Below are 19,255 nucleotides of genomic sequence, written 5' to 3'. Positions count from 1 at the left end.
ATGTAATGGCAGTCTGATACCATTTCAAATAACTGGGTGTCACCGGAGCGACCATATTCACCTCTCTGTTAATGACTTTCAGTCGACTCTTACTCTCAACATCAGCGAAAATCATCAAAGTGTAATTGACGTGGGGGTAACCATCATCGTCCTCTTCCTCATCCTCAACTTTGTCCGTTCCTTCTCCTTTTCCTTGGGCTGTTTCTCTCGAAATTGCTGGATTAGGAGTCAACGCTGTCGAGTGGTATGCTTCGGGTAAATGAAATTACCCTCTTCATCTTTCTTAGTGTGAATGTGGCATGGTAAATCTAGAACATCATTTCCATCTTGATCTTTTACTTTCTTGGGGTTCCACCATCCTTTGTGTTTCCCTTTGAACTTTACTTGAGTCACGGCTAAGGCTTCTCCAGGAGCAGCTAGCTCGGCTTTGCACTTCTGCTTCCGACTGGAGTTCCCTCCTTCGGTTTCGTGGGCGACTGTTTTGTGCTTGCCGCTTCGGAGTCGGTCTTCCTCTTCACCATTGGCATATTTGGTGGCAATCTCTATCATCCGAGTCAGAGTCATATCTCCTGTCCGACCGAATTTCAGATTCAATTCCCGATACTCAACGCCTTCTTTGAAGACACAAATTGCTTGGTGGTCTGACACATTCTCCACCGTATGGTGTAATGTGATCCACCACTGGATATAATCTCTCAGAGTCTCATTCGATTTCTGAACGCAACACTGTAATTCCGTCAGCCCTGCTGGCCGTTTGCAAGTACCTTCAAATGTTCTGACAAATACCCGGGCAAGATCTTCCCAAGTATAAATACTACCAGGCGCTAACTGATTCAACCACGCTCTGGCCGAGCCCTCTAACATCAGAGGGAGATGCTTCATGGCAACTTCATCGTTGCCACCACCAATCTGTACAGCCACTCGGTAATCCTCAAGCCAAGTGTCAGGCTTGGACTCACCAGTGAACTTACTGACTCCAGTCGCCAACCTGAAGTTGGGAGGAACCACTGCAGCCTTGATGGCTCTGTTGAAGCACTCTGGACCAGAGACATGCACTCTGCTATTGGTTGGAACATCTTTGTCGTGGCCTTCTCTGTGAGCTCTGTTTCTGTCGACCAGACCCTGAACGAGAATAGATCTTGCATCAAAGCCCTGTTCTCTAGGGTCGACTAGAATCCTTCGCCCACCACTGTGAGGACGTCTGTCGTCATGTTGCCGAGGCACATATGACCCACTCATTGGGGGAGGCGTGGGCACTCAACGATGATCATCGTGATCGAGTCGGTGATCATACTGCTCACGGTTTCTGTACTAATCTCGCCGGTCCCCACGTCCCTCATGCCTCGGGGGCAATCTCGGGCTGTGAGCAGACTGGACTGTGTCTGCAACCACGGATCTGCTATGGATCCTATTCCGCGACTAAGATACTGTTGTATTCTGTTCTCCCGCCGCTCGGAGCAAAGCCCGGATCTGCACCAAACCTCGACCATCTTCTGACTGGAAAGGTTGAATTGACTCCGCTATTTGGGCCGCAGCTGTGAGATTCTGGATCGGAGTTCAGTATACCTGAGTCGGAGGCAGAAAAAGTTGACGTCGACTAGACTCGGGGATACGCTGCCGAGCACGCTCGTCGAGTGCGTGCTGGAGGTTCTCCAGTCGAGTGCGCTCAGTCAAGTTGGCCAGGTGCGCCTCCTCCAAGGCCTGGGCCTCAAGGGTTTCTCCAACGATAGGAGTGTGAAGCGCATCCATGTTCTGGCAGCGAAGTTCTTCCGTCCGCTGCGAAGAGAGGGGTTCGGGGCGGTACTCTTCATGAACACGCGATGGATCGCCGCCCTCATCACCTCCATCTTCAGGGGTGAAGCCAGGAGGACTGCGTGGTCCATTGACCATCAAAACTTCCGCCGCGGGGTCGCTGCTATCGCACTCGGATGCAGTCTCTACGGAGCCAGTCGAACAGGCCGTAGAGAGTTTTATCGGGCTCGATCACCGTGACTTGGGGGGTTACCGACTGGCGAGCCACCGCATGCCTCACCCACAGCTGAAGCCTCGATCGACTGGAATGTTTGCTCCGGCGGGCTATAGTGAGGGTGGTCAGCACAGCAGCCGACCGATACTGAGTCAACGGCTGCCGTAGGAGGATGCCACGGACGCACGCGCGAAAGTGCATTGCCCTGCGGACGGGGAGCGCCTCGACGTCGAGTGGTGCTTCTTGGAGCCAAGCGGAGTCGTTGGCGACGAATACGAGCGCGCCGAGATGGATCTCGCAGCCCTCGGCCAAACCTCCGCCCGAAACCATGTTGATGGGGATTGGAAAAAATCGCAACTTCTCCAACAAGTCGCTAAGACACCTGCCCCAAGGTGGGCGCCAACTGTCGTGGTTCTAAGTCTGACAGTAGAATGGGGGGTAGGAATGTAGAGGAAAGATCCTAGCTATGGAGGAGTTGTACACGCGAGTTTTACGAGTTTTGGCCCTTCTCGGAGGAAGTAACAGCCCTACGTCTCAGAGCCCGAAGGCGGTCGACTGGATTATAAGTGTGTGAGTTACAGGGGGTGCGAACCCTTGTGCCTGTGGAGGGGGGTGGCTTATATAGAGTGCGCCAGGACCCCGGCCAGCCCACGTCACAGAGGGTTTAAGGTACATTGAAGAGAGAACCTTACTGGAAACGCCCGCACTAAAGTATTATAAATGACAATTAATCCTATAATTAAATGCTCGACCGTTGTTCATGCAGAGTGGCTTTAGCTCTTCTGTCCGCCGAGTGACTTCTGCAATTGTTGAGTGACATTGATTCTTTCGAGTGGTACGTCTCTGGTCGAGTGGATGATGGTACCCTTTGAATGATCCTGGCTTTAGGGTGATGTCCTAGGGGAGGATCTCTAAGTCAGGTCTATGATCCTACCCTAGGTACATAGTTTCATCAGTGCTTACTCCAATTGGATCATGCACTTTGACGGCTCTAAAATGTTGGCTGGTCTGGGGGATGGCGTCGTCCTAATATCCCCCACTGGAAATACAGTCCAATACGTACTCCAAATACTATCCACGGACTCCAACAACGCAGCCGAATACGAGGCCCTATTACACGGTCTCCGGATGGCAGTTTCCATGGGCATTCAACGCCTGGAGGTGTGTACAGACTCTAACCTCGCAATATCTCAAATAAATGGAGACTTCAATGCCAAGGATCTGAAAATGGCAGCATATCGCAACGCCGTCCTCAAAATGTCATCTCGGTTCGAGGGGCATGAATTCCACCATGTGGCTCGGGAAAACAATCAGGCGGCGGATATCCTCGCCCGTATCGGTGCTAAGCGTGATCCTGTCCCACCTAACATCTTCTTGGAAAGGCTGTTTAAGCCATCCGTGGTATGGGAAGGGGACACCTATAACAATATTCCAGACCCGGCCACAACACCAGATATCGAACACTCTGACACAATCGGAGGCTCTGCCATCGAAATAACACCTTCAGCCCACGTGATAATGGCCGTCATCGCCCCGTGGACAAAACCATTCCTGGCCTACCTAACCAGGTAGGAACTACCTGAGGACCAAAATGAGGCACGCTGCATAGTGCGGCGATCTAAAGCCTACAAGGTCCACGAGGGAGAGTTTTATAAGAAAAGCACTACCGGAGTCCTTCAAAGGTGCATCTCCGAAGAGGAAGGGCGGAAGCTTTTGGAAGAAATCCATGCTGGACTCGGCGGCCACCACGCCGCAGCCCGGGCCCTTGTAAGCAAGGCCTTCCGTACAGGTTTCTATTGGCCGACGGCCTGAGCAGACGGCCTGAGCAGATGCACAGTATCTGGTCCAACGTTGCGTCGGTTGCTAGCTTTTTGCAAACCAAAGCCATATGCTGCCCTCTCCAAACAATCCCCATTACTTGGCCCTTTGCGGTCTGGGGGCTTGACATGGTCGGACCCCTTAAAGGGGGAACCCATAAGAAAAAATACTTACTGGTCATGGTGGATAAATTCAGCAAATGGATAGAAGCCAAACCCGTTAAAACGGCTGAATCCGGACCTGTGATAGACTTCATATCTAGGGTTGTACACCGTTATGGCATCCCCCACAGCATCATCACTGACAACGACACGAACTTTATAGCCGACGAGGTAAAACTTTGGTGTAGCAACATGGGCATCAAGCTCGATTATGCTTCTGTCTATCACCCGCAAACTAACGGTCAAGTCGAGCGAGCAAATGGTCTTATCATGAGCGGCATCAAACCCAGATTAGTGCGGTCCTTAAAGGAATCAAACACACACTGGGTATAGGAGCTCTACTCCGTACTATGGGGGCTGCGGACCACGCCGAATCGCACTATCGGATACACACCATTTTTTATGGTGTACGGCACAGAGGCGGTTCTGCCTTGCGACATATTTCATGACTCACCTCGAGTGCGCATGTACGAAGAAAAAGAGGCCGAGCTCGATTGGCAGGATAGTTTGGATGCCCTGGAGGAGGAGCGTGACGTGGCAAAAGCCCGTTACGCATTCCATCAGCAACAGGCTCGAAAGTATCAAAGCAGAGAAGTACGGGCCAAAACCTGTAACATTGGCGAACTAGTTCTACGCCTGCCGGAGAAGAAAAAGAACAAGCTCAAGCCCAAATGGGAAGGTCCCTTCATTATTGACCAGGTTCTGACCGGTGGAGCGTACCATCTACAGGATGCATCAGACAATCGACTCGAGACAAACCATAGAGTGCAGCTAGACTCCGAAGATTCTACGCCTAGTGCCGGACTCTATGTTCGTCTCCTTACCCCGTCAATTTTTTTGCATATCCGTTATCTGTCTTTTCTCTCTTTCTCTCTTCTTTTTTCTTCTCCTCAAGGCCTTAAAAGGCTAACTTGTGTCTTGACTACACAATCTTGACACGCTAACCGCACTCATTATACCTGGGGGCTTCTTATACAGAAGCTTAATATAACTATTTTTCTGGGCCTTATGCCCCACACATGTGTCATTCTTCCACATGTACCTTTTTTCGCCATTATATGCATCGATATGACTTAAGTTTTGGCCAAGCTGGGTTGCCTGGCTCTTGTATTTATGCCCTATGTTCCCGTTAATTCGGCTAGGGCATAAGGGGAGCACCTCTGCGATTGTTACTACCGGGTCAGCCGGATGTGTACCTCAGACTGGGTGAAGCCGAAAGCTAGCGTTCTTAAGGGAATATTCGGTCGATGAACAAAAGATGACTTTTATTTATTTTGATACATGCCCCCAAATGTTTATAGCCTGCGTCTCTTTTCGCAATTCGGACATGCACATTAGGGCTTGCATACCCAGGGAAAGGAACCCTTAACGGAACTATTCTCCCTGGAAGATGTTTCTTACTATGCATGTAATATAACATAGCTAGTTGGGTACTTGTATGTTCAAGCACTTATGACCCCTACGCCTGGTTTCCGTGCATACCCCGGTTTTTACATAACCGAGCGGGTATTCGGATACACTCCGGACTATCGGGTCCAGAGGTCGAAGCGAAAAGGTTCGCCATGACAAATGATTTACAATCCGGCTAGGGACATTATATATGTCACTTAAAGTACACAGTCAGTAAGACTGACTAAATTCTTCTTCTATACCATCCAACAGGCTATCTAGCCTACAATCCTGTTGGGAATACTTTGCGGCTAATTCTACTTGGTCATACACCAAACTGGCGGGGATCTCTGTCCCATCGGGCCCCACAGGTCCGACCTCGGCCATGTGGTTTGGGTCAGCTTTGGTATATCGCGTCTTCACCATGGCCTAGGCTTCCCTTGCACCTTGTCGGCAGGCTGATATCTTCCATAATCGAAAGCACCGCCGCGCTCCCTTGAGCTTCTCTATAAGCTCCCCATGCCTCCTGGTGGGGAGGCAGATGGCCACAAGGCTTGGGCAATACCCTGCATCACCTGCCGAACTTGTTCGTGCAGTTGTCAAAGCTCTGGTAGAAGATCACCCGCAGACCCGGGCATCTCCTCTGCGGGATGACCCGTCAGCATACCTGCAAACATAACTCTGTTAGTCGGCTTCTTCGCCGAACTCTTTCAAAATTTCGTTCAAGCACTTACTGAAAATGCCGCGTCGAAGCCGCTTGTTCTCCTTCACGGAGTCCGCAAGCTAGGCTCGGACATCTTTCAGTTCCACGCCCAGCTGGATATTGGCATCCTGGAGATTATTTTTCTCCTGCCTGACCCGCGTAAGCACGCGCTCGCCAACATTTAGCTGTCGATTAGCACGTTGCGCAGTCTCTGGCACGGCCTCCAGATTCACTCCGGAGTCATCTGCAACATCTATTGTTAGATTTGCATGCATGCCGCATACTATCTGGTACCTGTCATTCTTTGCAATGGAAACAAGTGTTACCAGAGGGGGCCTTCTCGGACTCCTTCAACGCAGCATCCGCGGCCCGTAGCTAGGCTTTGCACTCCTCCTGCTCTGGAGACAATTGGGTATTCTTCTCTATAAGAACCTGCACATATAATGATCCTTAAATCAGTTGTGTCAACTGTTTCAAGTCTCAGGGGCTACTAATATATATAATCGTTAGATTTTCTTACCCGTATATCCTTTACATACTGGTCCGTGGCTCTGGCAAGACCGTTTTGAGCAGCACGGATGTACGCGTCTCTTGAGTTGAAGGCATCGGACGCCTCTTGGGAGACACAAGCGTCACAAAGTACGGCCCGGCGACGCCTGTGATTCATGGCACTCTCCACTTTGGAATTTGTAGCGGATAGTCTATCCGCATCCTCTATAGGAGGAGCATCCGGCGTTCGCCCCGTGTTAGCTTCCGCTTCTATGTCCGGCCCTGAAGCCCGACTGGTGGAGGCGTGATCGGCAACCTCTCCGGATATAGTCCGGCGAGCGTTTTTCCTACTAGGAAACATGGACGTCATTATATTTTAAGAAAGATGACAACCACTGAGCGAGGTTTTCTATCATACCTCTACGTCGGCGTCTTAGTCCTGACCGCCTTCCTTTTTAGCCTACCTGCTTCGGTGTCCCTTGTTGGCGAGTCACTGCGGGTTCGGCATGGCGTCCAGAGGGCCTTCCCTATAAAACACCATATGTGTACGGTAGGTGAAGTGCATAAAAGGGGATCCTTCTCGGAAGTTGGGACTCCGATTTTTCTTACATGCGATGCAGGGAGTAGCCCAAGATAGTCGGCTATGATGGCCACCATGGCATCATCACAGCTCAATTGATAGAATGTCCTGTCAGTCAGCTCCACAAATATATCCGGATCCTCTTCGAGTCCGAGATCGAGGGCTTGGTCAGGGTCCTCCGATTGTGGAGGTGGGTTGTTGACCTCCCTTATGGCTTTTCGTAGTTCCTACCATGAAACGGCAAGGTGAGTATTTATGACGAAGAATGCGGGAAGGTTGGGAGTAAAAAGTGACAACTCACCCAGCTTGGGGGTTGTACATGGAGAATCCATCCCGTGGCTTAATACGGATGAACTCCTCTTCCTCTCCCTTGAACAAATCGGACAAAATTTTTGCTACAGCAGCAACTGAGTCCGGTCCCTTACGCCCGCAGCGGGTGGCACCATCTTCCCCATTAAAGCGCCACATGGGCTGCCCTCGATATTGAAGTGGCTGCACCCCCCACATTATACATATTGACATAACCTCGATTATTGTCAGTCCTGATTGAGCCAACACTTTTATCCGGCGCATCAGGTAAAGGACTTCTCCGTTATCTTCCTCCTGAGGGCTCTGTGGGCACCAGCTTCGGCGTTTCTTCAAAGGGGCATTGTCGAACTCGGGAAGACCCATCCGAATAGGATCTGGAAGGGGGACGTCCTCCATGTAAAACCACTCCGAAGGCCAGTCTTCGGACATCTTCTTTGGGGTACCGGACAGATATTCGGTCCCGGTGATGCGCCATATTTTGGCTCCGCCCTCTTGATATATTGACCCCTCCTGCGTGCGGGGCACAAGGCAGAATAGCCTCTTCCACAGCTCGAAATGAGCTTCACAGCCCAGAAATAGCTCACAAAGAGCAACATAACCAGCGATGTGTAATATGGAAGCGGGGGTGAAATTATGCAACTGGAGGCCATAAAACTCCAAGAGCCCGCGGAGGAATGGATGGATCAGAAATCCAAGTCCCCTTAGTAAATAAGGGACAAGGCATACCCGCTCCCCCTTGGAGGGATTGGGGAAGCTCTTTGCTTGCTCCCCGCCATTATAGGTGGCGAGCCCGGCTCGAACGGGGACCATATACGCTGGAGGGAGAAATCCTTGGGTATGTAACTCTACTAATTGGCTGTGCGGGACGGAACACTTCTCCCAATCACCGGGCTTAGGGCTACGGGAGTGGGAGGAGGAGCTGCGATGGCCGGCCATGTTGGAATGGATTTTTCCGAGCGCGCTTCGATGGATACTCGTCGTGGGAGAATGTGTGGTCTGGATCTAAGAATCCCCCTCTCTTTAATAGACAGTTTACTTACATGGCTAGGGTGGCGAATGTAAAAATGCCCTGGCTCCTCGCATTCGCTCGACACGTGGAAGATAGCCCTTATTGGGCGCGGAAGCCAAGAAGTGCAACATTTATGGGGAGCCGGACACTACTTAACATATATTCAGAATTTGGAGAAGAACCCGCCTTGCAATGCTGAAGACAAATTTGCGCGCCGGACTCATCGTCATTGAAGCCCGGTTCAGGGGCTACTAAGGGAGTCCTGGATTAGGGGGCCTCTGGACGGCTGGACTATATCCTTTGGCCGGACTGTTGGACTATGAAGATACAAGATTGAAGACTTCGTCCTGTGTCCGGATGGGACTCTCCTTGGCGTGGAAGGCAAGCTTGGCAATACGGATATGTAGATCTCCTCCCTTGTAACCGACTCTGTGTAACCCTAGCCCCCTCCGGTGTCTATATAAACCGGAGGGTTTAGTCTGTAGGACAACAACAATCACACCATAGGCTGGCTTCTAGGGTTTAGCCTCTACGATCTCGTGGTAGATCAACTCTTGTAATACTCATATCATCAAGATCAATCAAGCAGGATGTAGGGTATTACCTCCATCGAGAGGGCCCGAACCCGGGTAAACATCGTGTCCCCCGCCTCCTGTTACCACTTGCCTTAGACGCACAGTTCGGGACCCCCTACCCGAGATCCGCCGGTTTAGACACCGACACCGACGCATTGGGAATGACTCCTAGGTCGGTGATAAACTCCTTCATCCAGACTGCTTCATGTGCTGCCTCCGAGGCAGCTATGTACTCCGCTTCACATGTATATCCCGCCACGACGCTTTGCTTGCAACTACACCAGCTGACTGTCCCACCATTCAAAATATACACGTATCCGGTTTGTGACTTGGAGTCATCCAGATTTCTGTCGAAGCTAGCATCAACGTAACCCTTTACGACGAGCTCTTTGTCACCTCCATAAACAAGAAAAATATCCCTAGTCCTTTTCAGGTACTTCAGGATATTCTTGACCGCTGTCCGGCGTTCCATGTCGGGATCACTTTGGTACCTCCCTACCAAACTTACAGCAAGGTTCACATCAGGTCTGGTACACAGCATGGCATACATAATAGAACCTATGGCTGAGGCATAGGGGATGACACTCATCTTTTCTCTATCTTCTGCTGAGGTCGGGCATTGAGTCGTGCTCAATTTCACACCTTGCAATACAGGCAAGAACCCCTTCTTGGACTGATCCATATTGAACTTCTTCAATATCTTGTCAAGATATGTGCTTTGCAAAAGACCAATGAGGCGTCTCGATCTATCTTTATAGATCTTGATGCCTAATATGTAAGCAGCTTCTCCAAGGTCCTTCATTGAAAAACACTTATTCAAGTAGGACTTTATGCTTTCCAAAAGTTCTATGTCATTTCCCATCAATAGAATGCCATCCACATATAATATGAGAAATGCTACAGAGCTCCCACTCACTTTCTTGTGAACACAGACTTCTCCATAAGTCCGCATAAACTCAAACGCTTTGATCATTTCATCAAAACGAATGTTCCAACTCCGAGATGCTTGCACCAGCCCATAGATGGAGCGCTGGAGCTTTCATACCTTGTTAGCATTCTTAGGATCGACAAAACCTTCCGGCTGCATCATATACAATTCTTCCTTAAGGAAACCATTAAGGAATGCCGTTTTGACGTCCATTTGCCATATCTCATAATCATAGAATGCGTCAATTGCTAACATGATTTGGACATAGTTCAGCTTCGCTACGGGTGAGAAGGTCTCATCGTAGTCAACCCCTTGAACTTGTCGATAACCCTTAGCGACAAGCCGAGCCTTATAGATGGCCACATTACCATTCGCGCCAGTCTTCTTAAAGATCCATTTATTCTCTATGGCTTGCCGATCATCTGGCAAGTCTACCAAAGTCAATACTTTGTTTTCATACATGGATCCTATCTCGGATTTCATGGCCTCAAGCCATTTGTTGGAATTCAGGCCCGCCATCGCTTCTTCATAGTTCGAAGGTTTACCGTTGTCTAACAACATGATTTCCAGGACAGGGTTGCCGTACCACTTTGGTGCGGAACGTGTCCTCGTGGACCTTCGAAGTTCAGTAGCAACTTGATCCAAAGTTTCATGATCATCATCATTAACTTCTTCTCTAGTCAGTGCAGGCACCATAGAAACATCTTCCTAAGCTGCGCTACTCTCCGGTTCAAGAGGCAGTACCTCATCAAGTTCTACTTTCCTCCCACTTACTTCTTTTGAGAGAAACTCTTTCTCTAGAAAGGATCCATTCTTGGCAACAAAGGTCTTGACTTCGGATCTGAGGTAGAAGGTATACCCAATAGTTTCCTTAGGGTATCCTATGAAGACGCATTTTTCCGACTTGGGTTCGATCTTTTCAGGTTGAAGTTTCTTGACATAAGCATCGCATCCCCAAACTTTCAGAAACGACAGCTTAGGTTTCTTTCCAAACCATAATTCATACGGTGTCGTCTCAACGGATTTCGATAGAGCCCTATTTAAAGTGAATGCGGCAGTCTCTAAAGCATAACCCCAAAATGATAGTGGTAGATCGGTAAGAGACATCATAGATCGCACCATATCCAATAGAGTGCGATTACAATGTTCAGACACACCATTTCGCTGAGGTGTTCCGGGCGGCGTGAGTTGTGAAACAATTCCACATTTCCTTAGATGTGTGCCAAACTCGTGACTCAAGTATTCTCCTCCACGATCTGATCGTAAGAACTTTATTTTCCTATCATGTTGATCCCCTACCTCACTCTGAAATTCCTTAAACTTTTCAAAGGTCTCAGACTTGTGTTTCATTAAGTAGAAACATACCCATATCTACTCAAGTCATCAGTGAGGGTGAGAACATAACGATGGCCACCATAAGAGTCAACGCTCATTGGACCGCACACATCAGTATGTATGATTTCCAATAAGTTGGTTGCTCGCTCCATTGTTCCAGAGAACGGAGTCTTGGTAATTTTTCCCATGAGGCATGGTTCGCACGTGTCGAATGATTCATAATCAAGAGACTCCAAAAGTCCATCTGCATGGAGTTTCTTCATGTGTTTGACACCAACATGACCAAGGCAGTCGTGCCACAAGTATGTGGGACTATCATTATCACCCTTACATCTTTTGGCATTCACACTATGAATATGTGTAACATCACGTACAAGATTAAACAAAAATAAACCATTGACCAGCGGGGCATCACCATAAAACATATCTCTCGTATAAATGGAACAACCATTATTCTCGGATTTAAATGAGTAGCCATCTCGCATTAAACGAGATGCAGATACAATGTTCATGCTCAAAGCTGGCACTAAATAACAATTATTGAGGTTTAAAACTAATCCCGTAGGTAGATGTAGAGGTAGTGTGCCGACGACGATCACATCGACCTTGGAACCATTCCCAACGCGCATCGTCACCCCGTCCTTCGCCAGTCTCCACTTATTCCGCAGCTCCTGTTTTGAGTTACAAATCTGAGCAACCGCACCGGTATAAAATACCCAGGAGCTACTACGAGCGCTGGTAAGTCTAGTGACCCGACCTTAGACGGTCAAGTCTCTGTGCTTCAGTGTCATCTGATACGTCTCCAACGTATCTATAATTTTTGATTGCTCCATGCTATATTATCTACTGTTTTGGGCAATATTGGGCTTTAATATCCACTTTTATATTATTTTTGGGACTAACCTATTAACCGGAGGCCCAGCCCAGATTTGCTGTTTTATGCCTATTTCAGTGTTTCGAAGAAAAGGAATATTAGACGGAGTCGAAACGGAACGAAATCAACTGGAGAAGTTATTTTTGGAAGGAAACACACCTGATGAACTTGGACCCCACGTCAGGGGAGACACGAGGTGCTCACGGGGGTGGGGCGCCCCCCCCCTAGGGCGCGTCCCCCTGTCTCGTGGGCCCCGTGGCTCCTCCGACGTCCTCCCTGCACCCATATATACCCACGTGACCTAAAACTTCCAGAACGCACAATAGATCGCGAGTTACGCCGCCAGAAGCCTCCGTAGCCACCGAAAACCAATCTAGACCCGTTCCGGCACCCTGCCGGAGGGGGCAATCCTTCTCCGGTGGCCATCTTCATCATCCTGGTGCTCTCCATGAAGAGGAGGGAGTAGTTCTCCCTCGGGGCTGAGGGTATGTACTAGTAGCTATGTGTTTGATCTCTCTCTCTCTCGTGTTCTTGATTTGGCACGATCTTGATGTATCGCGAGCTTTGCTATTATAGTTGGATCTTATGTTTCTCCTCCCCCTCTTCTCTCTTGTAATGAATTGAGTTTCCCCTTTGAAGTTATCTTATCAGATTGAGTCTTTAAAGACTTGAGAACACTTGATGTATGTCTTGCCGTGGATATCTGTGGTGACAATGGGATACTGCGTGCCACTTGATGTATGTTTTGGTGACCAACTTGCGGGTTCATGAACCTATGCATAGGGGTTGGCACACGTCTTCGTCATGATTCTCTGGTAGAAACTTTGGGGCACTCTTTGAGGTTCTATGTGTTGGTTGAATAGATGAATCTGAGATTGTGTGATGCATATCGTATAATCATACCCACGGATACTTGAGGTGACATTGGAGTATCTAGGTGACATTAGGGTTTTGGTTGATTTGTGTCTTAAGGTGTTATTCTAGTACGAACTCTAGGGCTGTTTGTGACACTTATAGGAATAGCCCAACGGATTGATTGGAAAGAATAACTTTGAGGTGGTTTCGTACCCTACCATAATCTCTTTGTTTGTTATCCGCTATTAGTGACTTTGGAGTGACTCTTTGTTGCATGTTGAGGGATAGTTATGTGATCCAATTATGTTATTATTGTTGAGGGAACTTACACTAGCGAAAGTATGAACCCTAGGCCTTGTTTACTATCATTGCAATACCGTTTACGCTCACTTTTATCATTAGTTACCTTGCTATTTTTATATTTTCAGATTACAAAAACCTTTATCTACTATCCATATACCACTTGTATCATCATCTCTTCGCCGAACTAGTGCACCTATACAATTTACCATTGTATTGGGTGTGTTGGGGACACAAGAGACTCTTTGTTATTTGGTTGCAGGGTTGCTTGAGAGAGACCATCTTCATCCTACGCCTCCTACGGATTGATAAACCTTAGGTCATCCACTTGAGGGAAATTTGCTACTGTCCTACAAACCTCTGCACTTGGAGGCCCAACAACGTCTACAAGAAGGTTGTGTAGTATACATCAAGATCTTTTCTGGCGCCGTTGCCGGGGAGGTGAGTGCTTGAAGGTATATCTTTAGATCTTGCAATCGAGTCTTTTAGTTTCTTGTTTTATCACTAGTTTAGTCTATAAAAGAAAACAAAAAATGGAATTGAGTTTGTCTCATACGCTTCACCTTTTTAATATCTTTCATGAGTATGATGGAAAGGAAAATTGTGCTCAAGTGCTAGAAAAAAGAAATCTATAAAATGTTTGGCACTAAATATTTGAATGATGAGCATGATTGCAATGTTGTTAGTACGAATTATTTGAATATCCATAATACTAATGATGATTGCACTAGTTATGATGAAAATGCCTCCTATAAACATGTCAATTTTTGTGGAGTAGACTGGGTTTGCAAGTACACACCAAATAGGGAAGATAGATATTGCAAGAGGCATAAGTACTTAGAAACCAAATTGTTGCAAGAAGAGCTAGATGAATGTGCTGAAAGATTCAATATTTTTCGTGCTCCTTGTGAACTTTGCAATGAACATGGCCATTTAAAGCTCCAATGCTATTTGTTTCATGATCAAGTCGTGTCCACATATTGTGATAATTTGATTACCCTTGAGCATCATAAAGAGCTTAGCCTTCTTTTGGGTTATGAAGAAATGAAACGTATAACTAAGGATATTCCAAAATTTGCCCTTGATAAAGTTCTTGATTTTGATCTAGAAAATATTTATATGTATTGTGCGGTGAATTGCATTGAAAATCCGTATATTGCCAATTACATAAAGAAAAGAAAACAAATAGAGGATGAAGAGAATACTAATGAAAGGGAAGAGACTTCCCAATATCCTCCTATTATTTCTTATGATGAATCAGGTAACGAGAAGGAGCCTCCTATTCAACCAATCTCATTAATAAGGAGCTCCAAAAAGAGAATTGAACCCACGCATGATGTGGTGAAGAAGAAGAAAAGAAAAAGGAAGAGAGGTAAAAAGATATCTCTCCCAAATAATGCTGCTCCTATTACTATTGTGCCTCATGAAAATATAATTGTGGAAGATAATGATACTTCTTATGATCTTGAAAATCTTTTTGGCACTTGCTTGGAAGAATATGATAATTGCTATACTATTGGTGCTATCCATACTATTAATGATGAGAGTGATTATGCTTATAATATGAAAAGGCCCAAGCTTGGGGATGCTATGTTTGATGAAGATGATGTTTTTGAGAATATATTTGCTGCAATTAATGTTTGTCCCAAGCTTGGGGATGCTACGCTTAATGAAGATTATATTTTTAGTCTACCAAATTTTTCTATGCAAACTCATAATAATAATAACATGCCTCCTACTTATGATAATTATTGTGATGATACATATGCTATAAAAAGTAGTGAGTATTATATTTATAAAACTTGTCATGATTATGGTTACCCCTTTTCTGAACATTACTCTTTTAGTGTGGAAACAATTTATAATATTCAAGTCTCTTATGATACTCCCACTATTATTCATGAGAAGAATTTTGCTTATGTGGAGAGTAGTAAAATTTCTATACATGTAGATCATGAAAAGAATGCTTTAGGTGCTGGTTATATTGATGAATTAATTCATGATTCTACTGAAAATTATTATGAGGGAAGAACATATGCTTGTAGGAATTGCAATAATATCAAGTTTCCTCTCTATGTGCTTAAAGTTTTGAAGTTATGCTTGTTTTACCTTCCTATGCAAGTTGATTCTTGTTCCCATAAGTTGTTTGCTCACAAAATCCCTATGCATAGAAAGCATATTATACTTAAATGTTCTAGTCATGGTCTTCATGATGCTCTATTTATGTTTCAATTCTTATCTTTTATGTGAGCATCATTGTCATTATCATGCCTAGCTAGGGGCGTTAAACGATAGCGCTTGTTGGGAGGCAACCCAATTTTATTTTTGTTCCTTACTTTTGCTCCTGTTTAGTAATAAAAATTTCATCTAGCCTATGTTTAGATGTGGTTTTATGCTTTTAATAGTGTTTGTGCCAAGTAGAACCTTTGGGAAGACTTGGGGAAAGTCTTGTTGATCATGCTGTCAAAAACAGAACCTTTAGCGCTCACGAGAAGTGCTGCAATTTTTATTTGGAGAGTGATATTTAGTTAATTCTTTTTGAAGATGATTAATAGATAAATTCTCAGGTCCAGAAATTTATTTGAGAATTTTATGAGTTCCAGAAGTATACGATTGATCCAGATTACTACAGACTGTTCTGTTTTTGATAGATTCTGTTTTTCATGTGTTGTTTACTTATTTTGATGAATCTATGGCTAGTAAAATAGTTTATAAACCATAGAGAAGTTGGAATACAGTAGGTTTAACACCAATATAAATAAAGAATGATTTCATTACAGTACCTTGAAATGGTGATTTACTTTCTTATACTAACGGAGCTTATGAGTTTTCTACTTTAAGTTTTGTGTTGTGAAATTTTCAAGTTTTGGGTAAGGATTCGATGGACTATGGAATAAGGAGTGGAAAGAGCCTAAGCTTGGGGATGCCCAAGGCACCCCAAGGTAATATTCAAGGATAACCAAGAGTCTAAGCTTGGGGATGCCCCGGGTGGCATCCCCTCTTTCGTCTTCGTTCATTGGTAACTTTACTTGGAGCTATATTTTTATTCGCCACATGATATGTGTTTTGCTTGGAGCATCATGTCATTTCTTTTGCTTTGCTTGCTGTTTGGATAAAATACCAAGATCTGAAATTAGTAAATGTTAGAGAGTCTTCACATAGTTGCATAATTATTCAACTACTCATTGATCTTCACTTATATCTTTCGGAGTAGTTTGTCGTTTGCTCTAGTGCTTCACTTATATCTTTTAGAGCATGGTGGTAGTTTTATTTTGAAGAAATAGATGAACTCTCATGATTCACTTATATTATTTTGAGATTCTTAAATAGCATGGTAATTTTCTTAAAATCCTAATATGCTAGGTATCAAGAATAATAAAATTCTCTTATGAGTGTGTTGAATACTATGAGAAGTTTGATGCTTGATGATTGTTTTGAGATATGGAGATGGTGATACTAGAGTCATGCTAGTTGAGTGGTTATGAATTTGAGAAATACTTGTGTTGACATTTGTGATTCCCGTAGCATGCACGTATGGTGAACCGTTATGTGATGAAGTCGGAGCATGATTTATTTATTGATTGTCTTCCTTATGAGTGGCGGTCGGGGACGAGCGATGGTCTTTTCCTACCAATCTATCCCCCTAGGAGCATGCACGTAATACTTTACTTTGATAACTTGTAGATTTTTGCAATAAGTATGCGAGTTTTTTATGACTAATGTTGAGTCCATGGATTATACGCACTCTCACCCTTCCACCTTTGCTAGCCTCTCTAGTACCATGCAACTTTCACCGGTACTATAAACCCACCATATACCTTCCTCAAAACAGCCACCATACCTACCTATTATGGCATTTCCATAGTCATTCCGAGATATATTGCCATGCAACTTTCCACCGTTCCGTTTATTATGACACACTCCATCATTGTCATATTGCTTAGCATGATCATGTAGTTGACATCGTATTTGTGGCAAAGCCACCATTCATAATTCTTTCATACATGTCACTCATGAGTCATTGCACATCCCGGTACACCGCCGGAGGCATTCATATAGAGTCATATCTTGTTCTAAGTATCGAGTTGTAATTCTTGAGTTGTAAGTAAATAAAAGTGTGATGATCATCATTATTAGAGCATTGTCCCAGTGAGGAAAGGATGATGGAGACTATGATTCCCCCACAAGTCGGGATGAGACTCCGGACGAAAATAAATAAATAAATAAATAAATAAAAGAGGCCAAAGAAGCCCAAATAAAAAAAGGAGAAAAGAGGCCATAAAAAAGAGAGAAGGCCCAAATAAAAAAATGAGAGAAAAATGAGAGAAAAGAGAGAAGGGACAATGCTACTATCCTTTTACCACACTTGTGCTTCAAAGTAGCACCATGATCTTCATGATAGAGAGTCTCCTATGTTGTCACTTTCATATACTAGTGGGAATCTTTCATTATAGAACTTGGCTTGTATATTCCAATGATGGGCTTCCTCAAAATGCCCTAGGTCTTCGTGAGCAAGCGAGTTGGATGCACACCCACTAGTTTCTTTTGTTGAGCTTTCATATACTTATAGATCTAGTGCATCCGTTGCATGGCAATCCCTACTCACTCACATTGATATCTATTGATGGGCATCTCCATAGCCCGTTGATACGCCTAGTTGATGTGAGACTATCTTCTCCTTTTTTGTCTTCTCCACAACCACCATTCTATTCCACCTATAGTGCTATATCCATGGCTCACGCTCATGTATTGCGTGAAGATTGAAAAAGTTTTGAAAAAGTTAGAGTATGAAACAATTGCTTGGCTTGTCATCGGGGTTGTGCATGATTTAAATACTTTGTGTGGGGAAGATGGAGCATAGCCAGACTATATGATTTTGTAGGGATAACTTTCTTTGGCCATGTTATTTTGAGAACACATAATTGCTTTGTTAGTATGCTTGAAGTTTTATTATTTCTATGTCAATATGAACTTTTGTCTTGAATCTTATGGATCTGAATAGTCATGCGACAATTAAGAAGAATTACATTGGAATTATGCCAACTAGCATTCCACATCAAAAAATATCTTTTTATCATTTACCTACTCGAGGACGAGCAGGAATTAAGCTTGGGGATGCTTGATACGTCTCCAACGTATCTATAATTTTTGATTGCTCCATGCTATATTATCTACTGTTTTGGGCAATATTGGGCTTTAATATCCACTTTTATATTATTTTTGGGACTAACCTATTAACCGGAGGCCCAGCCCAGATTTGTTGTTTTATGCCTATTTCAGTGTTTCGAAGAAAAGGAATATCAGACGGAGTCGAAACGAAATGAAATCAACTGGAGAAGTTATTTTTGGAAGGAAACACACCTGATGAACTTGAACCCACGTCAAGGGAGACACGAGGTGCTCACGAGGGTGGGGGCGCCCCCCTAGGGCGCGCCCCCTTGTCTCGTGGGACCCCCGTGGCTCCTCCGACGTCCTCCCTGCACCCATATATACCCACGTGACCTAAAACTTCCAGAACGCACAATAGATCGGGAGTTCCGCCGCCAGAAGCCTCCATAGCCACCGAAAACCAATCTAGACCCGTTCCGGCACCCTGCCGGAGGGGGCAATCCTTCTCCGATGGCCATCTTCATCATCCCGGTGCTCTCCATGACGAGGAGGGAGTAGTTCTCCCTCTCCCTCGGGGCTGAGGGTATGTACCAGTAGCTATGTGTTTGATCTCTCTCTCTCGTGTTCTTGATTTCGCACGATCTTGATGTATCGCGAGCTTTGCTATTATAGTTGGATCTTATGTTTCTCCTCCCCCTCTTCTCTCTTGTAATGAATTGAGTTTCCCCTTTGAAGTTATCTTATCGGATTGAGTCTTTAAAGACTTGAGAACACTTGATGTATGTCTTGCCGTGGATATCTGTGGTGACAATGGGATACCGCGTGCCACTTGATGTATGTTTTGGTGACCAACTT

Source organism: Triticum dicoccoides, chromosome 7A (assembly GCF_002162155.2).
Source record: "Triticum dicoccoides isolate Atlit2015 ecotype Zavitan chromosome 7A, WEW_v2.0, whole genome shotgun sequence".
Lineage (NCBI taxonomy): Eukaryota > Viridiplantae > Streptophyta > Magnoliopsida > Poales > Poaceae > Triticum > Triticum dicoccoides.
The sequence above is the reverse complement of the archived record's forward strand: the minus strand, read 5'-3'. Positions refer to the sequence as shown.